At 43.8% G+C, this 12,553-nt stretch overlaps 1 protein-coding gene across 1 annotated transcript in view; it reads right to left on the reverse strand.

The window, feature by feature from the left end:
* The window catches only part of LOC126236869 (uncharacterized), a 117,108-nt gene that overhangs the window by 83,864 nt on the left and 20,691 nt on the right, over positions 1 to 12,553 (reverse strand). The gene's annotated exons all lie outside the window — the stretch shown is intronic.

Consider the following 12,553-nt stretch of genomic DNA (forward strand, 5'->3'; position numbering starts at 1 on the left):
AAGAGAAAAGAACAGAAATAACGGTGCAGTATGTTTCACGACAAACGTGAGTAGCCTGTAGTATACTAAACTAAAGATCGTATTCCGCTGGTTGGTTAGGTGATTCGGACACATGAGGGTCTGCTATTAAATGTTGCCAATGCCTTTCTAGCATTAATGGTCGAAGCTAGCTTTCGACAATACCCGAGGCTGTCATTGTCAGGAAAGTGACTGACTGTTGAAGATGTAACGACGATGCATAGATTCACTAACGGTCACTGCGACCAGGGATTGTATTCTGAACGATGGGCGTCACGCCACTCGCAGCGTCATCGTTTCCATCATTTGTAATCCGGGACTTACTCCCGTGCAGTCTCTCGGTGCAAAGTGAACACCCCAACGCTCTACTTAGTATTATTGTCTTATCTCTATTAAAGGCGTTCACGCATTCTAAATTCCATAGTCTTTCCAATGGTCAAGTGGCAATATTTGTAAGTGTGAGTACCGAGAATTTTTAACAGAACTAATGGATCGCGAAAGACTACGTGATTTTACATTATAGATTAGTCACCTGTCTCTCTCGCTGCTGTTAAGTGACCAGCGTTAAGTCTAGCACCTTGCTCTGTTTGTGGCGAGTGACTCATTGTATTGGAAGTTCTCATCCATCGCTGAGAAGACTTCCAATGTGGATGAGATCTTTATAGATACTTCCAATTGCATACATTTCAATTTTCGGTCACTAAATCAAATCGATTATCTGGCTTAATACTGGTGAGTAATCCAGGACAATCTCATAAGCATGAAAGACTACCTCAGGGGTCAATACTACCCCTACACTTTTCCAGCTGTATGTTTTTGACATGCTGGAAACCAACAAAAAGTAATTTGGACGCCCTGAGGATCTGTCACTTGTGGTTTAGCACGAGGAATTCAAAAGTACTGAGAACACTAACTAATGTCCTCAACGAACTACATAAATACACTGTTGTGCAGCACTTTAGGACGAAAGTAACTTTTGCATGATGTTACACTGTCAAGTAACATAGCACAATGTAACTTGCACCATAATAAACGGCGTAACAGTATAATACAGAGGATAACTAAATGAGACGAACGGAAATGACATTTTTATTCAAAGACATTACTGGAGTCACCGCCATTTATTACCGTCCTCTGGACATTAAAAATGACGGGACTTGGTTACTGACAGGGTGCGCGATCACCACGGACAGCAGTGATTAATCTGCAACGTCCTCCCAAGCAGGCCACGAAGTTGGTAAGGAGTTCCTGTGGTAGGGCATTGCATTGGTCCACGAAGGCTGCTGACAAGTGCTGGATGGTCGTTTGTGCATCTGGACTCATGCACCATCTACCGTCGAGCAGTTGTCCCCGACGTATAGCTCAAGTGCCTGATGAGATTTAAGTCAGAGGAACGGGCAGGCCCATTCATTCTCCGAATATTCTCTAGTGCCAAGAGCTCCTCCACGTGTTGTGTTCGATATAGTCACGCCAATCACTCAGAAAAAATCTTTCAGGTCAAGAGTCAGGACTGAAAGCACCTCTGAACGATGCGCTTTGGAAAGGAGTACAGTAACACAATAACGCTGACTTTTTAAGGGCAGTATGACCAGGCAACATAACGACTCCCCACACCATGTCACCTGTACCACCAAAATGATCGTGTTCTCAGTATTCCTGTGTGTGTGTGGGGCTATGTGCAGCATTGGGATTTCTGTCATTCATCTTGTTCACAGATGAGACTACCTTTATTGCGCCTTCCACAATGTCTGTCAGACAAGGCACATCTGCACTTCTTGTGGATGAACCTGCCTCCCTTGCTGGAAGACAAGCCATTGGTGGTACGAAGAATAATTTGGTTATTACATGATGATGGTTCATGGGTCACTGCCCAGTTGAGAGTGGAGCTAAAGCCGTCGGCACACGGACCGTGCATCCGAACGTTGAGGGTTCAGCGAGCCGAGTTTCTGAAGTCAGAGCGTTGAATAGCACGTTGTTGAGTCTTTCCGAACGGGCAGAGCAATATCTAGTAGGTCAGATATTCTGAACGCGCGCTTGAACGTTGATCTATGAGACAGCAGAACGCTAGCTACGTCACAAGCACGCCGTGTCCCTTCGGTGAAGAGTTGTGAGGCGCCATATTGGATTTCAGTTGAACCTCGTATGTATATAATACGTTTCTGAGCACTAGCACTCCGAGGAACTCTCGCAAACAGCCGTTAATTGTATGATTCGTTGCAATGAAATTACGACAAACGTCATATTCGTGGTAAAATAATTATTGTAACTTACGTATTATGAGAGTATGCCATTTGACGGCAACGACATGTTGAGGATCCATTAAAACGCATTGTTCTTGGAATAGTTTGTTATAATTAAAATTCAGTTGGTAATTTAGCTACGAGTGAAGCTTTAGGACATAGTAACGAGGTAGATAAACTAAATACTGCAGTGAGCACATTGGCGCTATGAGTAGCGTCATGGACTCATAATATAATAACATTGTTGGTTTGTAGTTCACGTCCCACTACATCTAAATATTGTTTTTTTTTCAACCTTCGTGTTTTTAATAAGTTCGGACACTTTTTTATTTGTGAATTTTAAAATTTTCCCGGCGAATTGACTGTTCAAACAAATTTCGGGCTTGCAGCCGGTCGTCGTTCAATACTTCGCACGATATTTCAACTGGGCACCTGCCAGTCATCTTCAGGTGAGCCGTCGCAGACTGGCGATAAAGTTCTCCGCTCCGCAATATATAGCGTACTGTAACTATTCTGCGCATGCGTCGAAAACTTGATAGTTGAACCAACACTGCCCGCCGGCAGCACCCTCGCTGGTGGAATAGCGGAACTCAGTCGCCCTCTGCGTTGCTGTTTGCCACGGCCGTCGACGCACTCTGTCGTCTTCGATTTGAGCAAATCGTGGAGATGATGGGATTCCATGCACTGTCCAGCTGGTAGCCGCTGTCACGGTTTAACAGATTTTCCGCCAGTCGTATTTCTACGGATTCTTTAATAATGGAGTCTCAGAAAGACGTTGCTGTAGACAAAATCATTGTTTTCTCATACTCCATTGAATGTCCAGTAGAAATACAATGTTCAGCAATAGCGGACTTGCTTGGCTGCAAAAGGCGGGTGTAGCGTTGATGTTCAGTGCAGCGTTCTTTCACGGTGCGTGTGGTTTGACCTATGTAAGCCATACCACATTGGCACGGTATCTTGTAAATTCCGGCCTTTCGTAGTAACAGATTGTCCTTAACTGATCCCACAAGGTCCGCAATCTTCGATGGTGGGCGGAAAACCACTTTTACCTGAAATTTTCGGAGGATTCTCGCTATTTTAAACGAAGTGTTGCCAACGAAAGGAAGAAAAGCTAAAGATTGTTCCGGCATGTTCTCCTCTTTATTCACTTCCTGCTTCTTAGTTTTAACTGTTAGTGCCCTGTTAATCTGCCGGATGGAATACCCATTTTCGCTGAATACTGTCTTTAGATGGGCGAGTTCTTGAGATAAGCTATCTAGATCTGAGACAGTATGAGCTCTATGAACAAGCGTTTTAAGCAAACTCATGGTTTGCGATGGGTGATGGCAACTCGATGCTTGCAGGTACAAATCAGTATGAGTGGGTTTCCGGTAAACTGAATGCCCTAGAGAACCATCATTCTTCCTTCGAACCAGGACATCCAAGAAAGGCAAACAACCATCTTTCTCTATTTCCATGGTGAACTGGATGTTGCTATGAATGGAGTTGAGGTGATGCAGAAACTCCATTAATTTATCTTCTCCATGAGGCCACACTATGAAAGTGTCATCCACATACCGCCAAAAAACTGTTGGCTTCAGGGCAGCTGATTCAAGCGCTCTCTCTTCAAAGTCCTCCATAAAAAGGTTGGCGACCAATGGAGAGAGGGGGCTACCCATGGCGACACCGTCAGTCTGTTCAAAATATTCTTGATTAAACATAAAATAAGTTGAGGAAAGTGCGTGCCTGAACAAAGCAGTGATATCAACAGGAAACATGTTACCAATCAGTGTCAAAGAATCTGCAAGAGGAACTTTTGTAAAAAGTGAGACCACATCAAAACATACTAGAAGGTCTACACTGCTAAGACGAAGAGCCCCCAGTCTATTGATAAAATCAGCTGAGTTTCGTATGTGATGTGAGCACTTGCCTACGAAAGGTCTCAGTAAGGAAGCGAGATGTTTAGCTAAATCATATGTAGGAGCTCCAATGTTGCTCACTATTGGACGCAGAGGAAGACCCTCTTTATGAATCTTTGGAAGGCCATACAGTCTTGGAGGTACACAACCATGTGGTTTTAACCTCTTGATGGTCTCTTGCGGTAAGGAGGAGGAATTTAATAGTGCTGAAGTTTTTCGTTGCACACGTCCTGTAGGATCGTAATCAATCCTCCTATAGGTAGAGTCACTTAGCAGACCATACATCTTATCTTTATACACACCACGAGGTAACAAAACAGTTGCATTACCTTTGTCAGCTTTCAATACCACTACGTCAGGGTCCTCTCTCAGATTTCGTAATGCAGCCCTTTCTGCAGACGTTAAATTACTGCGTTGAGTAGGAGCCTTCAACAGAGCACGGCAAGTTTCCCTTCTTATTTCGTCTGCGGCATCCAAAGGAAGACGTCGTACAGCTTCTTCAACACCACTCAAAATACTTATTAATGGCGGTGCTGTAGGTGTAGGTGCAAAATTAAGTCCCTTGCTTGATATCACTGCTTAGTTCAGGCACGCACTTTCCTCAACTTATTTTATGTTTAATCAAGAATATTTTGAACAGACTGACGGTGTCGCCATGGGTAGCCCCCTCTCTCCTTTGGTCGCCAACCTTTTTATGGAGGACTTTGAAGAGAGAGCGCTTGAATCAGCTGCCCTGAAGCCAATAGTTTTTTGGCGCTATGTGGATGACACTTTCATAGTGTGGCCTCATGGAGAAGATAAATTAATGGAGTTTCTACATCACCTCAACTCCATTCATAGCAACATCCTGTTCACCACGGAAATAGAGAAAGATGGTTGTTTGCCTTTCTTGGATGCCCTGGTTCGAAGGAAGAATGATGGTTCTCTAGGGCATTCAGTTTACCGGAAACCCACTCATACTGATTTGTACCTGCAAGCATCGAGTTGCCATCACCCATCGCAAACCATGAGTTTGCTTAAAATGCTTGTTCATAGAGCTCATACTGTCTCAGATCTAGATAGCTTATCTCAAGAACTCGCCCATCTAAAGACAGTATTCAGCGAAAGTGGGTATTCCATCCGGCAGATTAACAGGGCACTAACAGTTAAAACTAAGAAGCAGGAAGTGAATAAAGAGGAGAACATGCCGGAACAATCTTTAGCTTTTCTTCCTTTCGTTGGCAACACTTCGTTTAAAATAGCGAGAATCCTCCGAAAATTTCAGGTAAAAGTGGTTTTCCGCCCACCATCGAAGATTGCGGACCTTGTGGGATCAGTTAAGGACAATCTGTTACTACGAAGGGCCGGAATTTACAAGATACCGTGCCAATGTGGTATGGCTTACATAGGTCAAACCACACGCACCGTGAAAGAACGCTGCACTGAACATCAACGTTACACCCGCCTTTTGCAGCCAAGCAAGTCCGCTCTTGCTGAACATTGTATTTCTACTGGACATTCAATGGAGTATGAGAAAACAATGATTTTGTCTACAGCAACGTCTTCCTGGGACTCCATTATTAAAGAATCCGTAGAAATACGACTGGCGGAAAATCTGTTAAACCGTGACAGCGGCTACCAGCTGGACAGTGCATGGAATCCCATCATCTCCACGATTTGCTCAAATCGAAGACGACAGAGTGCGTCGACGGCCGTGGTAAACAGCAACGCAGAGGGCGACTGAGTTCCGCTATTCCACCAGCGAGGGCGCTGCCGGCGGGCAGTGTTGGTTCAACTATCAAGTTTTCGACGTATGCGCAGAATAGTTACAGTACGCTATATATTGCGGAGCGGAGAACTTTATCGCCAGTCTGCGACGGCTCACCTGAAGATGACTGGCAGGTGCCCAGTTGAAATATCGTGCGAAGTATTGAACGACGACCGGCTGCAAGCCCGAAATTTGTTTGAACACTTTTTTATTTGTTTAAGTATATACGATAATATTAGATGTTGAGTAAGTAAAAGTGCACTCCTTTTGACGAGTGAATTTATTCTGTTGGCTTAATCTGCAGGATATCTTGCACTACCTGCAGTAAGATATTTCGCCCTTTTTTTCTTTTAAGTTTTCTAATTCAACTGTTGTAGAGATTCTGCTATTTAATACTGACAGTGATCAAGTATGAGTGATCTTAATGTTTCACTAAAAAGTGAGAATGATGAGACAATTTTTATATTACGTGGAGAACTATTGTAAATTTGTATCGCACATTTGTAATGGAACTTTTATAAGCCGATGTCCTTATTGACACGACATGGTACTTTCCCTATTGCATCATAATATTTTCAAGGATGTCGAAGTTTTAATTTATGAATACCACAGACAGAACTGCCTGACTAGGATATGGATAAGGGAGGAAAGTACATTTAAAGAGAACTAATATAGGTATTTTACCCCCGTCCATGTCGTAAACACTGTGCGGCTGGTCCCGGCGGAGGTTCGAGTCCTCCCTCGGGTATGGGTGTGTGTGATTGTCCTTAGGATAATTTAGGTTAATTAGTGTGTAAGCTTAGGGACTGATGACCTTAGCAGTTAAGTACCATATGATTTCACACACATTTGTACATTTTGAACATTTCGTAAACACTTCGATTCATGAGCCAGATATAGCCGACAACGACCGCTGGAGCGCGTAGCAATCGCGTATACCACGTTGGAGTCCACGTATCGTGTGTAGAAGTCGCATCGTTTCTGAGCGTTCAGCAGGAAGTTGAACTCGTTCGACAGCACGGTCGGTGCGCCGACAGCTTAAGACACTTGTAGAGACAGAAAATTCCCATTTGCCTGATGTTTTCTCAAGAGCTCTTTCAATCATTGTAACCTACACACCCAAAGATCTTTCATCTCCGCCTCCAAGTGGGTGTAACTCTCTTGGAATGTGTTTCCGACCATATGTGCATATCAGGTTTCCTGCTCCTTATAGTCTAAGGGCACGTTTCCTGCAGTTTGTCCCACTTAGCAAAATCGTCCGGGACATGTTATGATAAATGTAGTTTCTTATTTATCGATAATGATATTTCATTTAATTTTACAATCGCATAACATGCAGTAATTGAAAACAGATTATAGTATGTCATTCAAAACAAAAGAGTCGCTACGGGGATAACCGCGAGGGGCAGTGGTACCGGTTTAGCAAACAATAGATTGGTCTTACAATAGCGCCAAACACAGCTGTGTATGAAAGATTAACCATGGAATATTCGTGAATCTTTTAACGAGTGTCAAATGGAGTTTTTTTGTGTTCTTCTTTTTCTTCTCTGTTCCGACAGTAAATGATATCTTGCTTTGGTGTTACCCCATGTCGGCGATGTAATATTCTGGTTGACGTATTAGGGGCAGTCAAATGGAAACGAGACATATGGAAAAAGTAAGAAAACTCTATATTAATTCAAAAGTAATTCTCATTACTGTTAACATTTTATCCCACTTTGAGACAAGAGTGTCACTGCCTTCGTGGGAAAATGTTTATGGTTGCCTACAAAACATAAAGAAAAGGCGTGAATATCTTCTTCCGAAGGAAATAGACGGCCACGGACGTCTTTCTTCAGGCCACCAAAGATATGGTAATCACGCAGGGAGATATCGGGACTGTAATGGCTTCCCTTCGAAACTTCAGCACTGTAGTCCAAACACACGGGAATATTGACAGATGGCATCCCTCTGTTGCAGTATAAAGTTTGCACATATGTTGGCAAGGTAGTTTAGACTACGTTGCAGAAGTTTCGTTGAAAAGCTCTTACACATCTTCGATACATTCACAATTTCTCCTCACGCAATTTCCATATTTCTGGACCACTGAAGAAAGACATTCATTGCCATCGATTTGCTTCTGGTGAAGAGGAGCATACCTTGGTACAATCATGGTTCCGTAGGCGGTGCAACCTCTTTTCCATGAAGGCATTGTCCTTCTCGTTCAACTGGCCGGTGTGGCCGAGCGGTTCTATGCGTTTTAGTCTGGAACCGCGCGACCGCTACAGTCTCAGGTTCGAATCCTGCCTGGGGCATGGATGTGTGTAATGTCCTTAGGTTAGTTAGGTTTAAGTAGTTCCAAGTTCTAGGGGACTGATGACCTCAGATGTTAACTCCCATAGTGCTCAGAGCCATTCGAACCTTCTCGTGCCACAGTCGGATAAACGCATTAAAATGGAGACTGCTTTTAAAATAATGAACAGTTTACCATCTGTCTCGTTTTAATTTGACTGCGCCTTATATAATAGATGAAATTGTAGAGCTGTATCTACTGTAAAACAACTAGATGTACACGTTAAATGCACGACAAAACCAAATTCTCATCCAAAATTTTACGTCCTGTTAGTGTAACGGTACAGTTACCTCATGAAACAGGGACAGCAAAGAAATCGGCATGCAAGAGTGGCTCTTGCCCGCATGCCAAAGCCCTGTTGGTTTCCTGCATACTTCTCCCACCGCCAGGTCCCTTGAATGAGTATGAGGAGGGGGAAGAGGTGGAATCTACGGATGTGCCGCATTTAAATGGTAATGCAGTTGCACTGCATTTGACCAGATTTCATATTTCTCAACAACACATTTCACGAACGAAACAAATTTTCCGGTATTATTCGGTTATTTTTGGAGTACTGTGGACATAATTCTTAATCTGGTACAAATTATCGGCAAACAGCAATTGTTACGCTGTCCCATAATCATGACGTATTTACTTTCGTAACTGAAGAAAGCCTTCCACACACATATGTTGATCGACATATTCTGTCACATTCTCAGTCTCATTATGGAGATGTGGAAACTCTGCCAGAAGAAAACAACAGAGACTGCCTTGACAATTCTAACACAACAGTATTTATCTTTTAAATTGGATTAGCCCTGCTGATCAGTCAGTTATATATATGCGTGCACAGGGGTGCTTTAACAGCTACAGCAAATAACCGAGAAAACAGCTTGAAAACAGATGCAAGGTTAGCAGTGTGCTCAAAACATTTAGAAAATTATCCTGGTAATTCTTTCAAGGCAACATTGACTTCTTCAAACCAGGAGTCTTCTTTAACGTCAGTAAGCTTAGTGAAAAGAACTTGCTTATTGCCAGAATTCGTCCATTCCACAATGTGAGTTTATTTTTCAAAGTCATCTCTATCAAAACAGAATCACCTTGCAATATCTCATTTTGGGCAGTGTGCTGTCAAGTTCACTTAAAATTCATGGTTTGCATCCTTTCCGGATGCTATAATTTTCGTTCCTGTCTTCTTATTCCTCCTTAAATTCAACAATAGCATATTTTAAATCGAAAACTTATTCAAAAAATGTCCGTTTGGCTTAACCATCGTACTTTGCAATAATGTTTGAAATTTCCTTACTCTTCGTTCAATTCTGCCCAGAACTGCTTCAAATGACAGTAAAAAGTTGTGTGCGACTTCATCAAATTTCGTACCAAGAATGTAATCACGTGTTCCACGCCTGCAAATTTAGCACAAAGTGCTTCTACATGTACAGGACAATGAATCTTGTCTATTGCATTCTTTCGCTCTTTCGTCGTCAGCTAAATCTTTATTTAATTTCCGCACGGCGTTGTAATGGTGTTCCATAGCAAATTGGCGGTTCCCGTCTATTATGCGACTGCTTAATAGACACAAAGAACCATCATCCTCCCTTTCTGTTACTGCTAGATACTTAGAATCATAATCCTCCTCGTCTGTTACTATCATTCATATTTAAATTCTTGCCGCGCGGGGTGGTCGCTCGGTTAGAAGCTCCATGCCACTGATTGTGCAGCCACTCCCGCCAGAGATACGAGTCCTCCCTCGTGCATGGGTGTGTGTGTGTGTTGTTCTTAGTACAAGTTAATTTATGTAGTGTGTATGTCTAGGGACCGATTTTCTGAGCATTTTGGTCCCTTAGGAATTTACACACATTTGTACTTTTTTTTTATGCTTGTGACGATTGATTGCTAGTTTGCCTCCTTTTGTGCGAAAGACCATTGGATCTGTGACCATGCCTGTATCAAGGACAAATAGCAAAGGTTAAACAGCGTTGATACCACGATTCTGCAAAACTACAGAAACTCGTGCTGACCAAAAAATCCCGCTCCGCAGTGCTAACTGAAATGTCGCATTGTACCGAGTGCTTCTGAGAAACACCGAGCAAAGCCGAGACAGGCTGAACGGTGGCTCACAAGCAGCCTGTAAGTAGTGTTCACATGCAGTTTGGTGTACCATGGCTGACTCAATCGTAAAGTATACAACGCGACATTTGATTTAGCACTGCGGTGCGGGATTTTTTGATTAGGACGAGTTTCTGTAGTTCTGCAGACTGGTGGTGTCAACGCTGTTTACCCTTAACTACACTGCTGGCCACTGTAAATGCAACACCCTGAAGGAAGCATCCGAATCAAGTGAAATTTACACCATGGGTTTGCAGCGATGAGATATGCAACTGATTAGGATTTCAGCGCAGATGCACATCACGCGCGCCTGTGGCGCCACCTCATAGCGCCATTTAAGGCTTGGCGATTTCGACGAGTGTACGTTCGGCACGTGTGTTTACCTTGTGTTTGTTTCACAAGACGATCAGTTATGCCTCGTAGACAACAGCGAACATCTTTTGATCAAGTATCCGAGTTCGACAGAGGAAGGATAGTGGCTTACCGAGATTGTGGATTATCATACAGAGAAATCGCTAGTCGTGTTGGACGAAACCAAACAACTGTAATGCGGATATGTGACCGTTGGATGCAGGAGGGTACGACGGACCGACGTGGTCGATCGCATTCACTTCGGTGCACCACTGCACGTGATGATAGGCAAATTGTGCGCATGGTAGTGACGGATCGCTCAGTGACATCCCGAACCATAGCACCGCACATTGCGTCTGTAACGCATCATCCAGTGTCTGCGCGTACCATTCGACGCCGTTTACAGCAGAGTGGTCTGTCCGCAAGACGTCTATTGCTTCGTCTACCATTGACGCAGAACCACAGACGTCTCCGTCGCCAATGGTGTGATGACAGACGGATGTGGACGGCAGAATGGAATGACGTTGTCTTTACTGACGAGGCACGCTTCTGTCTGCAGCACTGCAGCACCACGATGGTCGGATTCGAGTGTGGAGACACCGTGGAGAGAGGATGCTGGACAGCTGCATTATGCACCGCCACACTGGTCTTGCACCGGGTTTTATGGTATGGGACGGTATTGGATATTACTTTCGCACGCCTCTAGTACGCATTGCCGGTACTTTAAATAGCCGGCGCTACATATCCGAGGTGCTGGAGCCAGTTGTCCTTCCTTACCTTCAGGGCTCGGCCACAGCCATATTTCAACAGGATAATGCGCGACCACACGTGGCACGCATTTTCCAAAGGTTCTTCGCCAATAACCAGATTGAATTGCTTCCCTGGCCGGCTCGCTCTCCGGATCTTTCGCCGATAGAAAACATGTGGTCCATGGTTGCTCAACGAGTGACCCAGATTACATCCCCAGCTGTCACACCAGATGATCTTTAGCAACGTGTGAAAGCTGCTTGGGCTGCTATACCCCAGGAACACATCCAACGTCTCTTTGACTCAATGCCGAGACGTGTGGCAGCGGTGATCTCCAACAATGGCGGCTACTCTGGCTACTGATTCTGGCAGGAACCACATGTCACAGACGTCTGTAAACGTAATCATTTGATACTTGGTCAACATGTTATCTACAAAATAAATTTTGTTGTGCTACCTCTTGTCTTTCTTGGTGTTGCATTTACGGTGGCAGCAGTGTATTTGTCCTTGATATAGGCTAGTTCACAGATCCAGTGACTGTCTGCACAAAATGAGGCAAACTAGCAATCAATCGCCACAAGCATTTAACAATGAATGACAGCAACACAAGAGTATATATATAATAAAGGAGGATGGTGACAAGTGGGCAAGTCGGAAAAAATTCTTTGTTAAGGGCCTTGTAACAACCTGTTGTATGTCCACTCTAAAACATGTAATGTGGATCGGATGGAGGCGGGGAAAAATCACCATGGGACAAGAGAGAGGCACTACATACCCTACCAGCGGCTGCTCCTTTTTAACCGGGAATAGTGAAGATTTGTTCGTGAAGTAGTCTGGTTTGCATTCATCTTAGAGCTAACCTGTTGTAAATTTGTGTCAGGATTGAGAATAGAACGGTGCATTGGTCTTTGACAGTGTTAGGCTAACTGTAAACACTACGAGTTCCCGAAGACGATGCCAACAGAGGAATCGAAAAATCGTTCGTGTAGGAGTGAAGAGTCTAGTTGCACTCAATTGGTGAGTGAGTGGTGGTGACAGAATTGTAGGCCCAGTGCAAACGCTGTTGCCAGTAAAGAGCGCCTTTGTTTAATTCCAGCACATGATGCATCACAGATTGGTGAGGTAAACACGC

The sequence above is a fragment of the Schistocerca nitens genome, chromosome 1 (assembly GCF_023898315.1).
Source record: "Schistocerca nitens isolate TAMUIC-IGC-003100 chromosome 1, iqSchNite1.1, whole genome shotgun sequence".
NCBI lineage: Eukaryota > Metazoa > Arthropoda > Insecta > Orthoptera > Acrididae > Schistocerca > Schistocerca nitens.